A 13,922-nucleotide genomic window follows, 5' to 3' on the forward strand; every position below is an offset into this window, starting at 1 on the left:
TGTGACAATCACATCCAAAAGCTTGCGATTGTGAAGATCTTCCCGAATACGGCCCCCATGGCTGTTTGGTGATCGTGACGTATTTGGAAACACTGGCGTATCACAACATGACTACAGCAGCACGTGCAACACACACAAAAAGTTATTTGTTGATTAAAGATAAAATGAAAATGCATATTTGTGGCATAAAGTAATTTCCCACTAGTCCCAGAAGGAGAAACTGTAATGTGAAACAAATTACAAAAGTAGAAATTAAGTACAAGAATTAACAATGAACATATTGGCCCCCAACAGAAGCCCCCCTTCCAGGAAATACTGACTTCATCCAGCAACGCCTTCCTGTCCCTCTGCAAGGAATTTCATACCCAGGGCACGCACGGGAAAAGTGGCAGCTGGGGAGAGAGGGGCTGTCACAGGAACCCAGGTTTCTTCCTCAAGGCCTAGGCCTAGTGCAGGGGAAGGAGGCATTTTTCCTGCTCTGTAGCCACAGTGCATTTATTAAACAGCTTCTTTTTCTTGAGGAATTTCCCACAATGTTGAGGAATTCCATTCTTATTCTGAGGAATTCCCCCACATTGTGAGCCCTGCCTTCTAGGATAGAAGCTCGGCACAGGCAAGATGGCACACAGCAGAGGCACCCCCGATCGTATCAGAATCTCCTGGAGGTCCACTTCTGGGAACAGCGGCAGCAGAGGTGCCCAGAGCTGGGGGAAGCTCATACTGGCACCTGGCATTCCATGTCTGTCCAAACACAGGCTGCGCTGTCCTCACCATGAGACCTGCACACAGCAGTCCCACCGCGCGGCTCCTGCTGTGTCGAGCTACGTTAATCTCCATTCCTCTGTCTCCAGCCTTTCCTATTGGGAGGGGCCCTGAGCATGTACACGCCAAAGTCTACCTGTGTCTATCCCGCTCTGTACAGCCCTGGTCAGTCTATGAACCAGGCAGTAGAGTCCATGGGAATGACCACACAGGCCCTGGAATTAGGGCCCACGGTGTTTGGGGAGGGAATTCAGGGGTCCCAGGTACATGAGGGACATGATTAAGAACAGGGGTGCTGGTGGATTAGGATTAGGCCAAATGGGCACATCCTCTTGACCTTCCACACTTCTTGCCATGCTGAGGGATGTGTCTGTCCAAGCTGCAAGAGCAGAGCCCTCCAAGGCACAGGGCCAAACCTCTACAGAGGCCCAAGAGGAGAGAAGAGACAGCAGTAGGTGACTCCTCCTTCTTCCAGGGACCTGACATAGCCAAGCCCCAAATCTGAGATTTACAAGAAAATCCTCACTGCACTTTCTACATTTCCACCTGATAGCAACACACTCTTCTACCTTCCCATGCAGTGATGAGTAAATGCATTTACAGCATCATTTAATACAGCCTCTCATCCCTAATATTAACCAATATGTGCATATGTGTAGATCTGATGTAATGGAGAAATACTCAGAAAATTAGGCTCCAACTTATTTGCCATAACTGAGAAGTGGCCATGGATGAGTCCTGAAAAAACAAGAACTAAAGCAGGTTCGTTAGCTCATCAAATGTCAGAGCCCATGTGTTCTACTGAAAATCGGTGGAAACTTGTACGGGGAATGTGTTACAGTACTGAAACCAAGCCCATAATTATGATGTTCTCCTGTTACCCTTTGTTTGTTTGTTTGTTTTTTGAGACAGGGTCTTGCTCTGTTGCCCAGGCTGGAGTGCAGTGGTGTGATGACAGCTCACTGCAGCCTTGACCTCCTGTGTTATTCCTTTGTTATAAGAATTCAGACAGTCCTTAAAAAGTCCCCATCATTGTTAAAAGCAAAAATGTCAGTTTGAAAGAGAAGATAAAAGGAACTTACAAAGCCATAGAACCACACACTTATGGAAAAGACAGTATTTCCTGGAAGGGGGGGCTTCTGTTGGGGACCAATATGTTCATTGTTGATTTAGACATCCATACTTACCCAAGCCCTGGTTTAGAATCCACAAATTCCCAGGGAGAAGCTACAGACAGCCGGAGAGCCTGAAGTCTATCTCCCTGGGTTACTAATTTCACCCATAGATTTTCTCGGGGGAGTTATTTTTCTATTAGAGCAAACATGGCTATATTATGAAGCAGAAAGAAAAATCTCCACGATCTAAGATAAAACATGAGGCTTCAAAGAGGCATCACTTACAGTGAGCTGCTTTGGAGGGCTAGGTTGAGCCTTTGCTTTTTATTTCCCAGAAGGAATCCCTGGGAGGTAAAATCCGAGAGGCACTGTCCTAAGTAAATGTTCATAATAATCTCTATGCAATTCTGATGAGAAATGGAAGCATCAGGGCCCCACACACTCACACCTCTAATTAGAGTAACCAATAGGGGTAAAGTAACCTACCCCTAATGATCACAGAGCCCACCCAGGAACTTCCATACCCAAGCTAGAGCAGGAAAGTGTGGAAGTAACCACAGAGCGTGCTGGGGACCACTGTGTTACGTTCCAAACGTGACACAATGGTTTCCACACTGTGGAGATTAGTCACCCTCACGCTATCACATGCACACAACCCAAAAACCCAACTGTGTGTTCGATGTGGTCACCTCTGCTTTTCCCCCAGAGAAACAGCTCTACCAAACTATGAGCAAACACTCCCACGGCAGGGAAACAGAAGCTCACTCACCCTCTCAGAAAGCCCAGGAAACACCAAGCCTGGCAACATTCCTATCACTAGAGGAATTCTAAAGCCTCGCTCATAGTTATCAATGGCTTATTTACCCATATAAATGGGAGAAGGAAAGTTTTATTTTTCATTGAGGATGCACAAGGATATGAAGACAAAGTAAAAATTTCCCAAGAGGTTTCAGGTGTTGCTATGAAATCTCAATTATTCAGCTAATACAAGGCGAAAAGCCACAAGATTGGTGGTTTCAACTAAGGCATGTGGATTTTAAGGGCAAAAGGGGCAATGAGACACAGTGAGACAGGATCACTGTCACCAGATGCCACAGATGGGGATGGACCTACCCCAAGCCTCTTGACCACTAGGTTCTAGGTTGAAGTCTGACTTTTCCACCTCACCCCTACAAACCTCCTAGGGCTCCTGGACAATAGAACCAGAATCCAGACACAGGGATGGGCCTCGTCTCCTGTCCCTTGTCCCCTTTCTAAATGCCCTGCCTTAGGTTTCCCAGCCTCCCCTGTACCTCCAACACACCTCCTCTCCAGCCACCAGGGGCTACGATGCCAAGGCCACTGTTGCACTGGACTTGTCAAAAAGTTGACTCAGAACCAGAGACCTTTCTCCCTGGAGCACTGCCTCCCAGTCAGGCAAGAACAGCTGTTTCTCAGATTGGGATCCACAGACAGTTTTAGAGGACTAAGCCTTCGCTACAAGAAGTGTTACATTGTTTTCACTTCTATAATTTTTTTATTGGGGTAAATATTTTTCACCATATTGCACATGGTGAAATACACAAAACTTAAGTGAACAGTTCCATAAATTGCCACAACTGAGTGTACCAGGAATACTTCATCAGGATGTAGACCTGCTACCCCTCAAAGTTCCCTTGTGGCCGTTCGCCCCCACGTACAAAGCACCAACATTTCTGATTTCTAATTTGACCTCTACGATCCTATAGCAAGTAACGGAAGTGCATTCCTGATGGCTGACTTAGACATGTCCGGTGCCCTGCTATCTCAGCACCCACGCCTGCAATGGCACTTTAATCACTCACTACCCAGCAATGCAGGGAAAGCAATGGTTCTCACTGGGGTGGGTATGACCCTTGAGGGAACATTTCGGAACCTGTGGGGAAGGGGACCCTGGGTGATCAGGATGCATTTAGCATTGGAGGCCATCGAAGCTTGACATCTGGAACAACACAGGCAGTTCTGCTCAGTAAAGACTTGTCCTGCATGACCTCCAGGGGTCTCACAGACGTTCCTACTGATGGAAACATATTTACAGTGTTTGAAACTAGCCCCCCAACTCCCTTCCACATTTATATAAAATACATACATTGTTGGCACAAGTTTATACACACTAAATTTTTCAGGAATGCAATCACTGTGAAAATTGAGAGAAGAATGGCCTTTGGCTACCATCGAGACCTTGACCAAGAGTCACTCATCCTTCAGTGGCATTTGGATGGCCACTGAGACTCACCTGTACCCACCCCATGCCAGCTGTCCTGCAGTCTACAGAAAGCACCGGCTCACCTCACTAGGTTGTAGTTCAGCTTAGCTCAAGCGTCTGCACACTGAAATGCATCATTTTAATACAAATTGCTTTTATTTCTCCTTAACATCTAAGCATTACATTGATTTTTTAAAGTTATGATGTAGATAAGTTTTATTATATTGTTTCAAAATTATAAAAGGGGTGTTTTAAAATATTTGCATTAAGGGGGGTGCTGGGTTTTAATGAAGTGAGACCCACTGATGGGAAGTGACACCATCTAACTTTTCATTTAACTCTTGGTCATCAGTCATTGGCTGTATTTTCAGGGATCTATGAGTTCTCATGTTTGGGATGCCAAATGTGCAGAGATCCGCATGGCTAGACTCTTCCTGTTCACAGCTCGCTAAACCATGATTACCGAACTGCACTTACAGGGAGGGTCATTTCAAGAGACCACCGAAAACTCACTATTCTCACCTCTTTTTCAGGGATCTTTAAAAGAAAGTTCCCACTTCTCTTTGTGCCAAGAATGCTTTTGCTCCTGAGCACTTTGCTTTCATCTTGAACACACTGCTAGCTGTGCCCTGCAGGGTTTCCTCGTTCCCATTGCCTACAGGAAAAAGCATTTATGTTGTCAGCCTTGGCTATGCGCTAGAACTACCTGGGGGGCTTGGAAAACACCCCTGCCCAGCACGCCCCCAGAGATGCTAGTTTGTTTGCTCTGCATCCAGTCCTGGCATTTCCCTGAGTGCTTCAGGCAGTGCTAAGGTGCAGGCAGAGCTAAGACCCAGGCTTCCCTCCACATTCACGGCCCTACTTGGGTAACTTTACCAGCATCTAGGTCATCCAGGTTTACACTGCACACGTCAAGCCTCATTTCAGGCTCCACTCCATCTCCACTCTTGTTTTCCTTTTCCCCTACTTTTAATTTATGGGACCCCTGTCCTCTCGTGAGCATGAGTCCTCTTGGGAAGTGATAGGTGTCTCCATCAGGCCACCACTATGTGTGAGCTCCTGGATGTGCACGAAGAGGAGACAGCACACAATCCAATATGCAGGTGACTGGGGCCTCAAAGAGCTCCAGCCCCTTTCAGTACTTGGTAAGATAACTCGGTACCAGGGCTTTCCACGTGCTCCCTGCGCTAGACATGGCCAGGAGGCTCCGGCAGCATTTCCTGGAAACACAGCAGACAACCAGAGGAAAAAGAGGCTGCTGACAGTTCTGATCCTCGTCTTGTGCCACCAGCCCACCTCACAACCTCAAGGAGATGAAAATGCAAACCAAGCACCCACTCACAGCAACAGATGGGCAGCATCCTGGAGCTGTGCCATGGCAGGTGAACCACAGGTGCCCCTGACAACTTCTTTTCAAATGGCAAGTACCTAGCATATCCATTATGTAGCATAAGAATATGAGGATCTCTGCACTTCTCCACCCACTATGCTGTGGTAGTTGCACCACAATTGTCCAGCTTTGCCTCTCTTATTACTGAGATGTCTTTTCTGTAATGTCCCAGCTGGCAGGTGGACACTCAACTCGCACTGATGCATCCCGGCCACAGGGTTTCCATCCGCCCTGGTCCCTGTGCATGGCCAAGCCACAGAGTGTAGCTCCACATCCTAGAGCTCCACATCCTAGGAACTGAGGCAAGGGACACCATGAACTTGGAGAATAGCAGCCCTGCAATTCTCTAAGGAACGGCAGAGCTGCATCTATGCCCATCATCTCCTGGTCCTCTCCACTGGAGCTGCTGAGTGGTGTCCTCTAGGCAGCCAGTGCATCCACAGCCTTGTACAAAGGGGCAAATTTCAAAGAACCCCCTTTTGAAGAGAGACTGCTGACATCCTATGTCTTACCAAGAAGACTCACATCCATGAGGGGACAGAGGTTTTCCTTTGTTGTACTCACTGCTGTCTCCCCACCACTCACCACAGTGCCTGGCACATAGTAGATAGTCAATAAATCTTTAATAAATTAGTGAATCTAATATTAAGCAGTGTTTCACCAATGGTGAGAGGTTGACTAAAACATGTCACAGGTTTCAGAACCATTTAAAAAAAAAAAAAACTTGATGTCACATTATGACATACAAGCAGGGACTATTAGAAACGAGGGGGGCGGGGGTGCTGCTCTGGGCCTGCCAAGGTCATGTAAGAATTCAGATCAAATACCCTTTCCTGAACAGCAATGGAGGCCACATGAGGGCGGACGGGTGCAGGAGAAGTGTCACACACAGCAGCTTGGCAGCTAGCCAGAGACTGAAAATAAATCAGAGTTCCACATCCCTGCCCCAGCAAACCCCATTCCCAAAGATTCTACCTTTCTGTCTAGCATAAACGTTAACGTCGGATATGAATACAGAATATTAAATGAAATATCAAGTGAGATATCACACAATAAATTAGAAGGGATTGAGAAAGAAAACAACGCCAATAGCCGCTTGGTAAACTGAATGGCAAAAAGGACAGTGAACGTCCCCATGCCACCTCTGGCTTTCCTCAGATCATCAGTAGTCATGGCATTCTGTTTCACACATTCCATTTCCAGAAGCCTGGCACCAAACCGCAGTGACTGAGACATCCATCACATTCCTGTGACAAGTGGACCCTTGCTCCTTGGCATCAGGAGCCCAAGTTCATGGTGTCCCTTGCTTCAGTTCCTAGAATGCAGAGCTAAATCACAGGAATGTGCCCATCTGAGGAGATACCCTGCCCCAAAGATAGCGCAGTGGACAGCCACCCCACCCTGGAGCCAGCATCTGCATGGCTTCCCAGCGGCCTTCCTTCCTCCTGGCAGTGCAGAGGAGAAAGCCCTGGCAGGCAGGGACGAGTGGGAGGGAAGACAGAGGAGCTTGGATGCAGAGGTCTCACCCTCCTTCAAGACATCATCCTCCAACAAGTTAGTCACCTAAGCTTCTGCTTCCTCCTCTGAAAAACAAAGGTGATGACAGCACCCTCCTCACAAGACTGTAGGGAGGATAAAAGACCAGTCGCTGTAAAGAGTCTTATAAACTGTAAAGTGCTGGGCATGCCTGTGGTAAATAATGAGTGTCTTCTCAGTGCCTACTTGCTTGTAGCTACATTCCCTAGCACCATTCTTTATCTGGAGGCGCAACAAGTTACCCTCCCCAGTACGGTTAAGGCCTCAGCCCTTACCTTGTTAAGGAGACTGACGGTCCTGAGCCTAACCTCTAAGAGGGACCCTCCCGAACCTGTAGAACGTAGCCAGATAGAAAACCTGACAGCCATTCACACGGGAAGTCACACACCTACTAGAACCCACCTCCAGAACAATCTGCAAGTTCCTTCCAACGACCTGAACAACGTTAACTCCTGCTCCACACAGGAAGCACAAGCAGACCTCACTGCCATCCCTTCTTACACAACACACTCTGACAGCCAAGTACCACTCACGGAGGACGCTCACGGCGCCCTGCAGAGCGGGGCACTCCTAGGTGTCAAGGCCGGGTCCGTCTCACCCCTACCTAGTCCCCGGATGCTCCAGCTTCCTCGTACCTGGACGGGCGGCCTTGGAGGGTGATGGGATCCCAGCCCCCGGCGGAACCCGGCTCAGCTCGGAGGGGCGAGAGCCTTAAGAGCCGAGCGAGGAGTGCTTCGCAGCGCGGGCGCGCGACTGTCACATTCCTGCCGCTCCCTGGGGCGCGCGGGGCAGGCCGGCGCCCCCACTGCCCGGCCCGGCCGCCCTCCGGCTCCTCCCGGCCGGCGCCGCGCGCTCCGAGTCGGCTCCGGGCGGCGAGCAGTAGCTGCGCCCGCCCTCGCGGCCGGGAACTGCCGGGCGCGGCTCTGGCTCCAGCCCCGCCGCTGCGGGGGCGGGGAGCGGGCGGAGACGGCTCCGCTGGGCCAGTCCGCGAGCTGGCCGGGTGTCCCCAGCTCGCCACCCGGAGGAGTAGGGGCAGCTGGACAGACCCCTCCGGACGCCGCCCTGCCTCAGGCAGCCCGCAGGGGTCCCGCCGGCTCCAAAACTTTGGAGAGCTGCCGCGCGCTCCCGAGTCGCGGCCCGGCTCCTCCAGGGCTGCGGCGGCTCCACTAGAGTTAGTTGAGACAACTCACCTAGCCACCACGACCTGGCTCTACTACCCCCATGGAGCCTGGCGGCGACCCGCGAATTGAGTTGGCGACTGCAGGGCATCAGATCCCGAAGCAAACGCTCGCCAGAGCGACCTCTGGAGCTTGGTACCTGGCCCCGGGCTCTCTCCGACTGGCTTTGTGCACTAATTTCTTTATACCTCCGTTTCCTCTTCTGTGAAAAGGGATCATAACAGCACTCATCTCATCTCCGGAGTAGTTGCGAACAGTAAAAGAAAAATGAGCTAATATGTATAAAATAGTGCCAGGCCCAGAGTTGATACTACTCACGCGTCATCTGCTGGTTTCATTGTTGCTGTTACGCGCCCGGATGAAAAAAGCAATTTAAGTGTCATACCATAAAATCTTGATACCACACTTGCGGGCAGACAGGGTTTTTAAAATTTTTAACTTCAAACCCATTAATGCCCACCAGCTCACTTTGTCAATGAGAATTCACACCCAGGGGAATGGAAGGATGGCCAAGGTCATGCAGCGAACGCCTGGCAGGATCACACCTTGGGTTCCTTGCAGGGAGGGGAGGGGAGGGCGCTGTGGTCAAGTCTGCAGCTCCCTCAGGCTTTTCCCCTCCACTTCGCTAGTCTTCAGCAAGTGACTGGCCCCTCCAGCTTGTTTAGAGGTCTTCATGGGCCATCCTCCAAGACGACTTTTAATAAATGATGATAGCTTCCTTCCTTCTAGTACACACCACCCCTTCCTGCATCCCTTTCAGACTGGGCAGGCTCTTGCTCGCCTAACCCACCCCTGAATATGCCCCTTTAAAAACTCAAGAATTGAGGTAACCTGAGCCTCAGCTGTCCCGGAACAACTCCAGGCTGGAGGAAAAGATGAAGGAATGAGCAGCAGAAAGAAGCTCATCTGCCTAAAAGCTGTCTTACAACCTGGCATGATGACAATTTCTCATTCTTAAACAATCTGGTTCCAGAAGCTTTTATGGTTCCTTTTTCTTGAGAAAGCAGGCTTTCATCAGAGGCCAGTGACGTAGCATGATGAGAATTCCTTAACAATCCCAGCTCTCAATATTCCTTTACACAGCAGAGGATCTCACAGCCTTGACTCCACTCAGAATCACAGAAGGACATGACACTCCTGTATTCAGATCAGTTACATCAGAGTCTCTGGGGCTGAGGCCCAAAGGCAGTGTTGGTAAAGCTCCCAGGTGATTCCAGTGCGCAGCTAGGGTTGCAAGCAGTTGTTCCTCTAAGCTCTCACAGTGATGCCAATACTGTGAATCCTCCAACTGAAGGCCGCTTTAACCACAGGTTCAAATGGCAGTTCTGAAAGCTACAGCAGGTGGGCCTGGCTGGATGCTGTGGAACCAGCCCAGAAGCACTATGATGGTGAACACAAATTCGTCTTTCCATTTACATAACAAAGGGTTTTAAGCAGTTTACAAGTAGGAAGTGAAATTGATTTGGGCAACCATGTAGAAATAAAATCTGTAATTTTTCTCTTTTGTAAGTGTTGTCCCCTTTCAGCCACTCCTGCCCGGTGTCCTGCTAGACATGCAGGCCTCTAGACCCCGGTGGGACTCTCAAACACCCGCCCAACACAGAAATGGAATTGGAAGACCTCCTCTTTCTCACCTGATAACCACTGTTCTATCTGGGACTTGAAGTCACCTTCTCCCTCACTCAGTTGTCCTGACCACTTTCACTGACTCTCTCCTTCCCTTTATTTCCTTTCCTTGGATAACTGGTGTGCCTGCCTGCCTCACTCCATCCCCTGGATAGGAGGTTCCCATAAGGTGGAGACTATAATCCCTGTATCCCTATCTCAGCACCACAAAAATGCTCTGAGAGCACATCAACATGCTTCACTGCAAAGCCTACCGCTTACACTGGCATTGTATACTAGTGACGCAATCCAGTGGTCCACCTCTTGGACAAAAACTTACAAGACACAGAAATAGCATTCTTAGCCTCTGGACACCTTCCGGGGTGTCTCTCTCCCACCTCTGAAATGCTTATCATTCAGGAGACTTGACTGAGACCCTGTCCCCCGATGGTTTTCAGTTTCTCCTCCACTGGTCTAGCTGATCAGATCCCAGGACCCTCTTTGGGAAGAGTCTCTGATAAAGCACATGAAACAAAATCATATTGACCGACACAACATAATCCAATGCCTGAAAAATAAAACATCTCCTATGGCACATGTGGCAGGACATTTTGAAAGACTGTCCATCATAAACATTAAGGCTAGGCTTGAAAGAAGAAGTATTTTATGCTTTTCTTCATTGAACCTCCAAAGCCAAAGTATTGGACAACTTAGACCATAACGTTTACATCATAAACCATGGAGTACAGAAGAATGTGTGGTAATGTCAAGCTATTTGTTTTTGTTCCCACTCCAAGGAACAGAGTTGATCAGCAGGTGGGAAGGGGAGAAGCAGAGGGAGGAGGCTGCTGTTTACTAGACCCTGAAAGGTCTCTGAGGGGTGACTCAAAGCTTCCACTCTTCAGCACCACCTAACAAGAGAAATCCTGGTGTATTAGGCCATTCCTACGTTGCTGTTAAAACAAACAAACAAAAAACCTGAAACCGAGTAATTTATAAGAAAAGAGGTTTAATTCTCTCATGGTTCTGCAGGCTATACAGGAAGCATGGCACTGGCATCTGCTGGGCTTCTGAGGAGGCCTCAGGAAACTAACATCATGACAGAAGGTGAAGGAGGTGCAGGTACGTCACATGGCCAGAGCAGGAGGAAGTGAGAGAGAGGTGCGGGAGGTGCCACTCACTTCTAAATGACCAGATCTCATGTGAACTCAAAGCAAAAGCTCGCTTATCACCAAAGGGATGGCCCAAGCCATTCGTGAGGGATCTACCCCCATGATCCAACCAACTCCCATCAGCCCCAACCTCCAACATTCGGGATTACGTTTTAACGTGAGATTTGGTCAGGGACAAATATCCGGACTGCATCACCTGGACTCCTCCTGAGGGAAGAGGTTGATGGAGAAGACTGGAAGAGAGGAATGCCACTTGGTTTCCCAGGCCTAGTTCTGGACTTCACCAGGGTCATAGCAAAGCCCTGTGTCCAACATGGCCTGAGCCAAAGAGCAGGCCTGGCAGCAGATATGCCTGGGCCTCGGGACAGGCTGCCTCGAGAAAAGTCCAGTGCATCCCAGAGTGTTCAGGTAAAGCAGCTGAGAGTCCCCAGACACTCAAAGGGGGCAGTGAAGAAGCTAAGAAGACCAAACAGCCCTTGGACTTAGTCTGATGGGACAAGCATGGTCCTAGCTGAAGTTTTCAAGAACGGAGGATAACTCACGGACCAGAACCCCTCCTGGGACACCAGGACAACCATTCTTCAGCTCTGTCCACTTCAGCCCCACCACCCGCAAAGAACTCCATTGATCCTTCAGAAAAAACAAATGCAGGGTTTGGAAGGAAAGAATTCTGAAGAGATTGTGTTCCTACTCCCAGAGAGACTGAGTCTTGAACCAGTGGAGACAAAACAACTCTAAATTAGCGAGATCTTTTTCTACCATCAGGTGGAAATGAGAATTCCTAAGTCAAGTTGACTTCAATTGTAAAGAAATAAAGAAAATTACATTTTTGCACAGAGGGCCTCTGTGATTCTTAATTTGCTACACATATTTTTGTTATTTATGGCACTGCCGGTAATCTCTCACAGAACCACAACACCACAGATTGGAAACCACTGTCCTAGATGGACTTCCTTCTACAGCCTAGGTTTGTTTTCCCACCTCTCATACATTTTCCATCTGCTGACTTTCAAGTAACTATTTTCTTATCTACATTTCGCTTTACTCTTTCTCACTACAACTTCTCAGTTTCAATCTACTGAACACTCTCCCTTTCCCTAGGCAATTGGTGGTGGGCTACTATGATCATCTTTCCATTCAAATTCCTCTGATTTAATAAGACCTTTACCAACCAGAAAGCCACATGTGAACAGGAAATAAGAGCTGATGAGAAAGTGTGACATATTTCATAAGGCGGTCACAGGCAATAAACCATTTCTTAACCTCTTTAATAAGAGAAGGAAGACAAGACATAAGTGACAGGCAGACCAGCCAACTGTTTGTTCTAATTGCAGCTTGAATCTTGCTCAATGAAGGCAAATGACTGAAAGAGGCTTCTTGCACCTGGTTTTTCTCATGTTAACAGATATAGCACAGTAAGTTCCAGAGGCCAATAGACTTGACGACATCCAAGTACTATTGCACCTAACAGAACCAGATTGGTGGCCTCTGTCTCTCATGCCACTGGCTTCTGATTGCTTTAACACATAGAATTTGAAGCACCAGGAAATGAACTGTCCATGGCCACCCAAGAGGCAGCCCTTCCCATCATCCAAGAAGTGGCTATTCTAACCTCTGTGCTTCATCATATGCCAGACATGTGACAAGAATACAACCCTTTTTAAACTTATTCTTAAATTTAATACTCTTTCCCTTGTAATTCCACACAGTCCCACCAATCTTTGGTTTTCTGCAATTTTTTGTAACTGATCTCTTAAGTTTTGTCACTTTTCCTTTTACACAATCAATTTCCAAAATCTAGATTTTCATGTTGGAGTCTTTCAACCTTTTAATCTTTCTGAATATAACTGTCAATGTATTTTCTCTAGGTGGCTTCCTTTTAATAAGATCAATGTAGTAAACTAGAGATAACTGCAAATTCTTTGCTCCTCATCTAATTGAGAGATAAAGTCTAATTTTCCTCCTCTTGAATCTGGACTGGCTTAGTGACTTGTTCAAACAATTTCAACCAATAGAATGTGGTGGAATTGACTTTTTGGGATTTCTGACCTCAATCATAAAAAGCCTTTCAGGTTCTTCCTGGGCCTCTTAGAACACTCAGTCTTGATACCCTGAGCTGCCAGGTAAAGACCATGACTGTCCCGAGACCACCATAGTGTTAGGAAGCTTGAGCCACATGTAGACCATGTACAGGTGCTCCAATCCACAGCCCCAACAGTCAGCCACAGTACATTCCAGCCATGGGGTGCACCATCTTGGATGTTAGGCCAGTCAACTCTAGTTAGTGGCTGGCTGGCTACATCTGCATGACAGGCCCCAAAATGAGAACCACCTAGCTAAGCCTTATCAACCCACAAAATCATGAGAGAGAATAATACACTGTTGTTTTGAGTCATCGAGTTTCAGGGTAGATTGTAGCACAATAATAGACAATCAAAACAATAACTGTCATAGTTCTCCATAGCTTATCTTGTACTGTATAACTTCAGTCTAGCATGCAAGGTGTCTCAGAATTAAAATAACACCTATCCTCCCTTCTCCAGCATCACCTCTGAGCAATGTCCAATTACAAAGGGCTTCCTTAAGATTATTATTATTATGACCAGCAAACAAATAAAAACTGAGAACTATGAGACGGTCAAATAGGTTTAGTTTTGAATATACTATTTTGAGTAAAAGAATTAGCTATAACTATGTACTTTCAAGGAGATGCTAACTAGAATGATTTTGTTTCTAGTGTTGTTATTCAAAGATTTTCTAAGAACTACTAACACAGCCCATGAGAAGTAAGTCTCCACTAGTAAAGACACTTGGAAGAGTGAACAGCAGGCCACTATCAGCAAAGGAAGAATAAAAATCTGGTCAGATGCAGGAGTGCCATATTTATTTAATCATTTCCCTAATGTCCAAATATTACATTCACATCCAACCATTCCTCTT

General features: G+C 47.6%; 1 protein-coding gene across 10 annotated transcripts in view; it reads right to left on the reverse strand.

Moving 5' to 3' along the window:
• The window catches only part of LOC105490126 (interleukin 1 receptor type 1), a 144,570-nt gene that overhangs the window by 27,249 nt on the left and 103,399 nt on the right, over positions 1-13,922 (reverse strand). Inside the window, exon 1 of one of the 10 annotated variants that reach the window (XM_011755501.3) lies at positions 8,751-10,591. The exons of 4 other annotated variants lie outside the window; for them this stretch is intronic. The gene's annotated coding sequence lies outside the window, so the exon portion shown is untranslated. Of the gene's footprint in view, positions 1-4,623; positions 6,111-7,429; positions 7,613-7,662; positions 7,822-8,217; positions 8,501-8,673; positions 10,592-13,922 lie in introns of those variants that run through there. 5 more of the 10 variants (XM_011755497.2, XM_011755500.3, XM_011755495.3 and 2 more) reach the window with 5 other exon arrangements.

Source organism: Macaca nemestrina, chromosome 13 (genome assembly GCF_043159975.1).
Source record: "Macaca nemestrina isolate mMacNem1 chromosome 13, mMacNem.hap1, whole genome shotgun sequence".
Classification (NCBI taxonomy): domain Eukaryota; kingdom Metazoa; phylum Chordata; class Mammalia; order Primates; family Cercopithecidae; genus Macaca; species Macaca nemestrina.